Here is a 10,338-nt window from a genome sequence, read left to right as displayed (position 1 = left end):
TGCAGGGAGGAGGTAATGAAAGAAATAGCTGCAATGTTTTCCCCTCCATGGTAATTAACAGTTTTTAACTGTTTTTCCTGTTACAGCCTTGTTCACACACTAACCAATGCTGAGCAAATAAGAAAGATCCTGGTGAAAATTTCTCATTGTTAAAATGAACCTGGAGTTTGTAATACTTCCGCCATCACAAATATGTGATGGTGGTTCCCAAGCACATGCAGGGTGTGCCTCCATTTGTGACAACACTGCCATCTACATAAGGCAACCATTCTTTCATTTAGCAATCTTCTTTGTCCTGCCTATTGAAGAAAGCCCTAATCATCACTTGTGCCTGCCACTGCAAAGAGACCCTTCTCCATGCACGCTATTTGACTGCAATCTCACGTTTTCTTAACACAAAAAATATTTTCATAACAATGAGGGAAAGTGTTAGCTGCATTTTCCAGTCTTGGGTTTTGGGTTACATTCCAATTGCTGTGCACACAAACCCATACTCCTGCAAGCACCCTGTGCCAAACCCATCCATGCTGTGGAGAGAAGGGTTGCTCTGCATCAGTCTCCCAAAAGTTGCCTCACTATGGACAGACTGCAGTCACTTGCCCTTTCCAGTAAACCTGGCCTGGTGCTGCCTTTCTCCTCTGTGGAGTCAAACCAAAGCTATGAATACAAAAGACATGTACAAAGAATAATCCCAAAAGTAATACAAGACCTGTTTCTGAATTCTTTTGTTTGGGGGCTAAGGGAGGGGAATAAAACCCTAAAGTTAAAAGAGGAAGAAAAAATTGTGACCCTACCTCAAGCAATTCCTTCAAAATTATTTTCTTCCAGTGATGACACAGCACAAACAACAGCAATATTGAGTCCATAAACACACTCTAATAAACTAGATGAAGTGTAAAACTGCTTTCTATTAACCATGTGTGGATTTAAACAATTACGGGCAAAATCAAGCTGCATTTCCTCCAGAGCTAGCTCTTACCCCATAGATAGGCAAATACAACAAGCAAAAGGCATTTTTTCTGCTTTGTTCTTCCTAAATCATATCCTACCCTGATGTCAGATGAAGCACAACTTGAATATCTGCTATCTAATTGCAAAAAGACACCAAATTTGAAAGAAAGGGCTCTTCCTAGGGTCAGGGATGCTGACAAGTAACTGTTATTCTATCCACATGTTTTCTGCTTTTTTTTTTTTTTTTTTTTTTTTTTGCAACCTGTCATGCATTTAGAGTGTGCATTGTGTAATAAATTATTATCACCCATATCAGTAAGCAAGGTGTCGAAGAAGAAAGTAGCCCTATGTTAAATCACATTCACTTCCTCACATAACTTCTTCCAACTGCTTTGAAGTTCAGACCCTTCCACCATATATTCTTTCTCTTTTCTCTCCAGTTTCTTTGACTTTTTACTTAGCACCATGCAACCCGGTGTGTTAATGCCATTGTAAAAGTGACAGTGATGCATATGCCGAAGAGTTGGATATGCTTACACAGGAGATGCCAAACGCAGGGCTGCAAATGAGGAGAATATGTCCTTTGGCTCAATCATGGCGTCTAGTAGGTTACATCCTGAATGTTTGTATTAGTTTTTTGTATACTGGGATATCAGCCTTACTCCATCCACTTTTGCATCACCGTTTTGTCTCACAGGGCTTCTTCCAGCATGACACTTGTTCTGCCTTTTTCCCCAAATGAGACCTGCTGGTTTCCAGCGAGTTCCTTGGTGAATGATGGAAATTGTTGGTAGTAATATGGGAAGCTAACTTACATGCTATAAGTGAGGTCTGACAGAGCTGCTCTCCAAGCTGCTGCTGGGTCATTGTCTTACCCTAAGAGCAGCAAGGCTTGCATGGTCTGAATAATGCAGCTGGCGTGTTTGTTGCTAAATTAATTACATTGTGGAAGCACTGTGTGCATCTCCCCAAGTTCTCCCAGTTAAGCTGCATCCATCAGAAATGAAAACAAGTTTTGCTCATTTGGAGTTATTACTAAAAATCACTTCTTCCCCGCCAAAAAACCCCAACCCCCTAAGATGGTTTTAGGACATCTCTTATACCACTTACTTTCTCAACGGTACTCTGAGCTGCAGAGGTTCAAAACAACCTATCCAAATCGGTACTAGATTCATCTGGAGGTGTTCTAACCAGTTTTTCCACATTATTAATATCACTACAACCTGCACTTGTATTGCTTGTTTTGCCCCACACTATTTACCTTGGCAAGGAAATAGTAGTGGAAACCCATAATTTATGCTGCAAAACAGGCTGAGCAGAAGAATCTGTAGAGCCTGCTTTACCTTACAGCACTAATTATCCCCACAAACTGGGTTTTTTTCATAGCCATCATCAGTGTAATATCAGATAGGTTTAATAGAGAGATTCATATAGTCATTTGTTGCCCAAAAAATAAATCGGAGATTAGTATATGCCATCCTGAATTTTGGCAGCCTTGTACTTGCACTTGTATTTGGCAACCACAACGTACTAACATGTAACAGATACTTTGAGGTATTGCAGAGTTTTACTTTTGAGTGAAAAAGTGCATCATGTTCTGGGGTGGTTTCAATAATCTTCCAGTTCCTTCTTTGACAGAAGAGAAAAAACAAGTCTGTTTAGTCTTCAGATTGGTATTTTTTTGCATCAGTCAAGCAACGTGAACTGTCTCTAGAGGTAGGTAAGAAGGTGGCACAAAATGGCACACTGATGTTAGAGAATATAAAAAAAACTGAGTAAACTGACATTTGCTTCTTCTTTTAAGGAGAAATCAAGCTGTGGAAAAGAATCTGTATAACCATCTATTTTGACCTACACTTTTGTTTTCATGCTATATATTGAATAAATTTTTACTGCCCATAGTAAGCCTGTTACCTAGAATCTAAGTTGCTGAGCCTGCTGGCTTTTGGAGGAACTTAATACCAATTTACTTGCAAGTGTGATATATTCTGAAAAATCTTTGACAAGAAGCTGTGACATAACAATACCAACACCAAATGCAATTACGCTTTTTCTAGCCTTTTGGCTCACTGCACTGCCATATTCCTGGCAGCTCACTCCCCATATCACTCCTCAATAGACAACTCATAATATTCCAAGAGGTCAAATTTAGAAAGAAAGAAAGAAAGAAACAATCAATCTGAGGACAATGCTCACAGATAAGGCACAAAGGTGATTTCATGGGCCGGTTGGTATCATTGTATCTAGTTTCATTTCAGTAATATATAAGCCCATGACCTTATTAATTACCACATTAGGTTGAGGCTTTGCATATATAAGCTTCAGATTCACAGGTTTTGGCCTCACCCAAGTCAGTGAGAATACTCAGTTGTGCAAGTTTTTCTTAGTGTGAATGACATTACGTATGGTATCTCTGATTCACTCTCACTGCAGGCAAATGGAAAATGCACATGGCTGAACCTGGAAGTTCAAGGTCAGTACCTCTGTCATTCTGACCTTTCTGTGTTGGAATTTAATCAATTTGTCTGTCTGCTTTTATTGTTGCTGTCTTATAGACTTGTTCGAAGGGCATGGACTAGTGGATTGATGGAAAAAAGCTAACAAAAGACAATTGTTTACCTAGGCACTCAAAAATGCTGCCAAGTTGATACCAACTTATTTATGCCAGTAGGCTAGTTTTTGAATGAATGTCGACACTGCATTTAAACAAAGAGAATGTCAATATGGAGTTGAATGCCCTTCCATTTCAGTCTTTAAAATATTGCTAAATTAGACAATTACTTAAAGGTTATTTTCCACTTTCTTGACAAATACTTCTGTAAATATATTTGTATCAGACAGCTTCTCTGTCAACAGTTATTGATAAATTCATAAAATGTCAGATTGTGAGCACTTTCACAGCACCTTCACTTGCCCAAGAACACTTGAAGGATCTTGAAGGATTTAGGACTCTTTCTCAGTAAATATTAGAACACATTAAATGATTAAAAACAAAATTATGGCCAATTAATATCCCTAACAATTTGATCTAATAGGTTGCTTAAACATGAAGCCAAATTTTGATTTCAGATACCTCAGTTTAAATACTCAGTAGATTTTAAAAATCAATTTAATTATAATGGTTTAAATAAAAATAAATTACAGGACAGACTCACAATACTTTACTTCTTCACAGTGTAATGAAACCCCATCAGTTTTACGTATGTGGACTAGTTGTCCATGTATATGTTTGCCAGGAATATGGATTATATTCCATTCTAATTAGTAAAAAAGCTGAGTGATTTTTATTCAGAAATATCCAAAGTTAACTATTTCCTGTGCATTAGTTGGCATTATATATATACCAATTATATTCAGTCGACTTTTAGTCTTGAACCGATTTCTGAAGAATCATGTCTGATACATAAAAAGTTCTCTAATATGTTCTTGCTTCATTAGCAGAGCATCAGTAATGTTCAGCATGAACCAGTATGATTACCATCTACCATTTCATTTTATGCCTCTTCACAAATAGAATGTGCAATGCAATGTTTTGCTGTGGTAGAAATGAGGATTTTTTTCCTCTTTTTTACTTTGCTTTGAAAACAGCTGTTGCCATGCTTGCATAGGAGAGAGAAGAAAAATGATGAATGGTACATGGTTGGTTCTTTATTTCTGTGAGAACACCAGGCAAGTTTCTCAGAATGGTCTGTAAAGACATTAAGCTTCTTTGTACAGAAATTTGCAGCAGTACACCAAAGAAACAAAACTGCCAACACTAGACATTGCTCTGAGCTTTAAGTGAATATTTACATGTTTTGGGCTCAGACAACAAACTGTTTTGAACATATCTTGAGATATTAAACAGAAGGTGGCTACAAGAAGCAAAGGTTGTAAAAGGTTTGGAACAGTCATGTCAATGACTGCAGCAATGCAATATCTACATCTATGCAGAACATTTCATCAGTAAACCCCAAAGCACTTCACTGAAGAAATTGTCCTCTTTATTTAATTCAGAAACTACAGATACCAGAAAATCTATACATCAGGTACTCTTTCTTCTTGGTTTGCATTAGAAACCCATTTTTGCAAAGACATGGCTTCAAGCTGCATTATAAGAAAGGCTTCTTTGTATTTACTTATGTGTAGCTTTTCAATTTGAAATTATTTTTCATTCCTTTTCTGGCTCAGTGCTAGAAAATAACAGGCTACAGGTCTTCTCACAGAACAGCTTTTTCATTTCAGATTATTGAAAGAACAGTGATTTACTTGAATGATTTTCTCTGCTCTATCAGTTTGTATCACTACAGCTTGTTGGTGTCTGCTTGGACAGATTTTTAGCATCACACTTGCTTATGATTTTCATTTTCCTTACTTTAGAAGTGCTGTCTCAGATTACTGGATGGTTTCTTGTAAAATTAAGTCTATTGATTTCCAGTGCTGGTTTAAACCCTTTTGGTGAACACCATCCTGAGGTACAGAGGGCAGCCAATTGACATATCAAACAACATTAAGAGTCAATAGAATTTCAAATATATGGATGAAATGAAAATACTTGAGCCAGGAAGCCTTTGTGCGGGACATTGGAATCTTTTTGAGGATGTAGTTCAAATCTTTATAGGTGGATCTTAGAGGAAAAATGGTTTTCTTCAGGGTGGCAACAATCCCACTTCCTAGCAGAGCCACACAGATGATGTTTAGGCATATGCCAGCAAGCTGGGGCACAAAAACACCTCAGAGTTTATAACATTTTTGAGTACTAAACCTTTTTACATTATAGTACAAATCCCTGAATTTTGCTTGGAAGTCAGGCTTCTTTGTTTCTTTTTGTGTTTATTTATCTCTTATATAGAGCTGTTTAACTGTTTCAAGAGGTTACCAGCAACGTAAGATTCTTCTGGACTTTTCACAAGGAAAAAGGTGTGATATTTTGCAAAAGATTAATTCTCGTGAGGGCTGAAAACCTTTTAAGAGAACAGAGCTGCTCTTGAGGGCTTACTACGGTATTGAGAGCAAGAAATGAAACCTGTTCTTTCTCACAAGCTTCTTACTTGCAACTCATGATTAAGAGGTAAATACTTCCTGCATTTTTGATTATTTTTTATTATTATTTTTAATATTTATCTCTGCTGCAAAACACTACCACCTATGGTAGTTACTTGACATGGTGAGACTGGGCTTAGGAAAAGAAAGACCAATGGAAAAAAATTCTAAGAGATACAGCAGGAATTTTGTCTCTCAGGAAGGCTCAATAGAGCTGCTGAAAACAAAACAAATGTGACAAGAAAGTTGTTCTGTCCTGGATATTCGATATTACTTTAATAATTGTTACATAAGTGAAACTATACATTTATCAGACAGTACTAAGGAAAGGTACTAAGTATCCTTGACCTAGACAGTAAGAAACTGTTAAAAGCTACCAGGTATGAAGAGGAAACTTAAGAAATTCTTATAGGAGACCTCAATTTTACCAGTCTCAAAGTCTTACACAATCTCTTGTGCAGCAGCTATCTGTGACAGACACGACATACTCAAATCTAAACAAAATGTTTACATAGAACTCAGATTTAAACTTATAATAAAAAAAGGAGTGGTGAGTTACAGAATGTAAATTGACTAGACTGCAATTAGGACCCCATATTTACGCTCCAGGGCAGAACAATAATGGACAGACTGCATGACCAAACCACAAACTCTTGGGAGCATAAAGAAACAAGACAGATTTTGAAGCTTAAGTCTGCAAAATCAATAGGATGACTCTGGAAAGGGCACTGCAAAAGAATGTATAAAATGTGCAATAAAATACACATCCCAGCAGTATCCATCCTTTTGGTGAAACTGCTACATTTCCAAGAACCTAAGCCATCTGCAAAAGCCTGTGGAAAAAGATGAAACTCCTGAAAAAAATGAAAGTATACTCTTACTCTACAGTACACTAGTACTGATTCTAGGAGCTGCTTCACAGGCAGTTGTATGTAGTAATATGACTAAAACCCCTGTGATTTATGGTAATGTGCAGTTTATATGACTATGTGATGTCTAAGCTTACAGTAAAGTCACACATAAGTAATAACATATACCAGGGGACAATTCTTATTATAGGTTCATGTGTACTAAATTTACAAGTTTAAGACAACCTTGTGTTGCAGGAATTATGCAGCTGCCACCCAGTCCGTATTAGGAATTGCATGGATGCCACCTCAAGAGAACTCAGCTGTAGGTTCCTGCTTGAAGAGGATGGGTTGCCCATCGACTGAGTAAATAAGTGGTTTATTTAGCCAACATGCTGAGCAGCTTTAGCTGGGTGCCTCCAAAGAGGGACCCGCATTGCAGACCATGCACTGCAATTATACCTTCAGAGACAGATTTCCTGGAATGTACCACCCATTACCTGATCCCCAAGTCCAATCACTTAATTCTGGTCGATGGTCTCTTGATTTCTTATTCGTTTTCTTGGTTGGTGGGCTGGCTGCCCTCTGAAGTTGCCATGTTATCTCAGAATTGTTTCCTTGGTCCTTATCTTCTGAACACATTCTGCATCTGCCAGTTTCAGCTAATTTTGTGTTGCAACATTACCAAAAAGTTTACTCTTAGACAGCTGTTGTAGCTTAAGGCTTCAAATACTATAGCTTTAAGGGCCAACCAAGGCTATTAACCCTAGCAATCCTCAACGCTTGAAAATGCATAGTTTATGATTTCCTGAGGGAATGGAGCACCTAGTCCAGGAATGGAACCTACTAGTCTATAAATTTATTCACAGCTGAAATATTAGAAAAGAACTCCCACCGGAGTACAGAAAACTCGTGTTCAGATCTCATACTTCTGCAGTTTCTCAGGAATCACATATAAAGTACTTCTATGAAGGTGTTGTACAGAGAGACTGACTGTCCAGAGGGGCAGAGCAGGATGTTCTGTTTCTAGCTGAGGAAATTCTGGTAAAAAATAGCTTACCTCTTGGAAAATTTTCAGCTGATCCCAGCTAGCAGAGCAACACTGCTATTATAAAAGAGGAACCCACAATAACAGATAATGTACAGTGAAAGTGTAACTGAAAGAACATTCAGGAATAACCAAAGCACTCCCTATTTTACAGAAATTAGATGAAATGCTATGAAGAATGTAGTAGTGGGAAATTATGAGTAGATGTTGATAGCTTGATAAAGAAGGAACAAGGTAAGGACAAGAGGCTAATGCTGTACATGTAAGTAATGTATAAAGGAACTTTAGGTTCATGGTCTTAAGCTGGCATTGGTTTGTTTGTATATGTTGGGGAAAAAGTGCTGATACTGAATTCTTTTTTACTCCCATCTACAAGTAGCAATACTAGACAATATAGCATGAAATTATATTAGATACATATGTTACACCAAGCCTAAAGTCTGCAATGTCAGCAAAACGCAAATAGGAAGCTTAGCACCAGACTAGCAGTTTACATAACAACTGACAAGATTGTGGCCAGCGGGTGGAGGGGGGGTGTCCTGCCCCTCTGCTCTGCCCTGGTGAGGCCGCACCTGGAGTGCTGTGCCCAGCGCTGGGCTCCCCAGTTCAGGAGAGACAGGGAGCGACTGGAGAGGGGCCAGCGGGGGGCTGCCAAGGGGGTGAGGGGGCTGGAGCATCTCCCTCATGAGGGAAGGCTGAGGGAGCTGGGCCTGGGTAGCCTGGAGAAGGCTGGGAAGGGATCTTGTCAAGGCATACAAATATCTTGAGGGTGAGTGCCAGGAGGACGGGGCCAGGCTCTTTTCACTGGTGCCCAGTGACAGGACAAGGGGCAATGGGCACAAACTGCAACACAAGGAATTTCATCTGAATATGAGGAAGAACTTGTTTACCTTGAGGGTGACAGAGCCCTGGGACAGGCTGCCCAGAGAGGCTGTGCAGGCTCCTTCTCTGGAGACATTCAAAACCCACCTGCAGGCAACTCTGTGCAACCTGCTGTGGGTGAAGCCGCTTTAGCAGGGGGTTGGACAGGGTGATCTCCAGAGGCTCCTTCCAATCCTGACCAGTCTGTGATTCTCTGAATCTGTGACAGAAAAACACTGTAATTGTTAAAATATTGTAACTAAATCAAAGATGCTGCTTATGTGATATAGGATCACATGAGTTTAGCCATTTATAGTGGTAAGAAAATACATGTTTATCTAGCAACACATGAACATGAGACACTATAAAACAGATTGTTGTGGAATTGTTCCTCACAGCCTATATTAGGTATGCATGGCAAGATTTTGGTAGTGGAGGGCTACAAGGGTGGCTTCTGAGAAGCTACTAGAACATTCCCCCATGTCTGATGGAGCCAGTGCCAGCCAGCTGCAAGACTGGACCCGCTGTTTGCCAAAGCTGAGCCCATCAGCAACACTGGTAGCAACTCTGTGATAACGTGTTTAAGAAGGGGGAAAAGTTGCTGTGCAACAGTAATTGCAGCTGGAGTGAGGAGCCAGGCTATGGGAGAGAAGCAACTGCAGACACCGAGGTCAGTGCAGACGGAGGGTCAGGAGGGGCTCCAGGTGCCAGAGCAGATCCCCCTGCGGCCCGCGGTGAAGCCCACGGTGAGACAGCTGGTTGCCCAAAGGAGGCTGTGACCTCCTGAGAAGCCTGTGCTGGAGCAGCTCCTGGCATGTGGAGAGGAGCCCACACTGGAGCAGGTTTGCTGGCCGGGCTTGTGACCCCATGGGGGACCCACACTGGAGCAGGCTGGGCCTGAAGGACGGCACCTGTGGGAGGGACCGACACGGGGGTGGTTCATGAAGAACTGTAGCCCATGGGAAGCATGGAAGGCCTCACTGCAGCAGGTCGACATGCCCTGAAGGAAGTTGCAGTCCATGGAGAGCCCATACAGGAGCAGACTCCTGGCAGGAGCTGCAGCCTGGGTGGGGGAACCCACACTGGAGCAGTCTGTTTCTGATGGACTGAACCCTGTGGAAAGGACCCACACTGGAGCAGTTTGTGAAAGACCGTATCCCATGCAAAGACTCATGCCGGAGCAGGGGAACAGCATGAGGAGGAAGGAATGGCAGAGAGGAGCAGTTATAGACCAATAACAACGCCCATTCCTCATCTCTGCTCAGTGCTTGTGGCGGGAGGAGGTAGAGGAGTCAGAAACAAAGCAGTGAAGCTCAGCCTAGCCTAGGAAAAAGCCAGCGGGGCTAGGAGATTTATTTTTTATAGAGAGCAGGTTTAATTTTGTCTTTGTTTCCCATCATTTTACTCTATTTTTAATTGGTAGTAAACTAAAGTAATCTTTCCCAGGTTGAGTCTGTTTCGATAATAATTGGTAAGCAATCTCCCTGTCTTTATTCCAACCTTTTTCCATCTTATTTTCTCCCCCATCCTGTTTAGGAGGTAGAGTAAGGGAGCAGCTGGGTAGGCATCTGGCAGCAAGCCAAGGTCAAACTGACCACAGTGGTACAA

The sequence above is a fragment of the Falco naumanni genome, chromosome Z (genome assembly GCF_017639655.2).
Source record: "Falco naumanni isolate bFalNau1 chromosome Z, bFalNau1.pat, whole genome shotgun sequence".
NCBI classification, from domain to species: domain Eukaryota; kingdom Metazoa; phylum Chordata; class Aves; order Falconiformes; family Falconidae; genus Falco; species Falco naumanni.
This window is presented reverse-complemented; position numbering follows the sequence as displayed.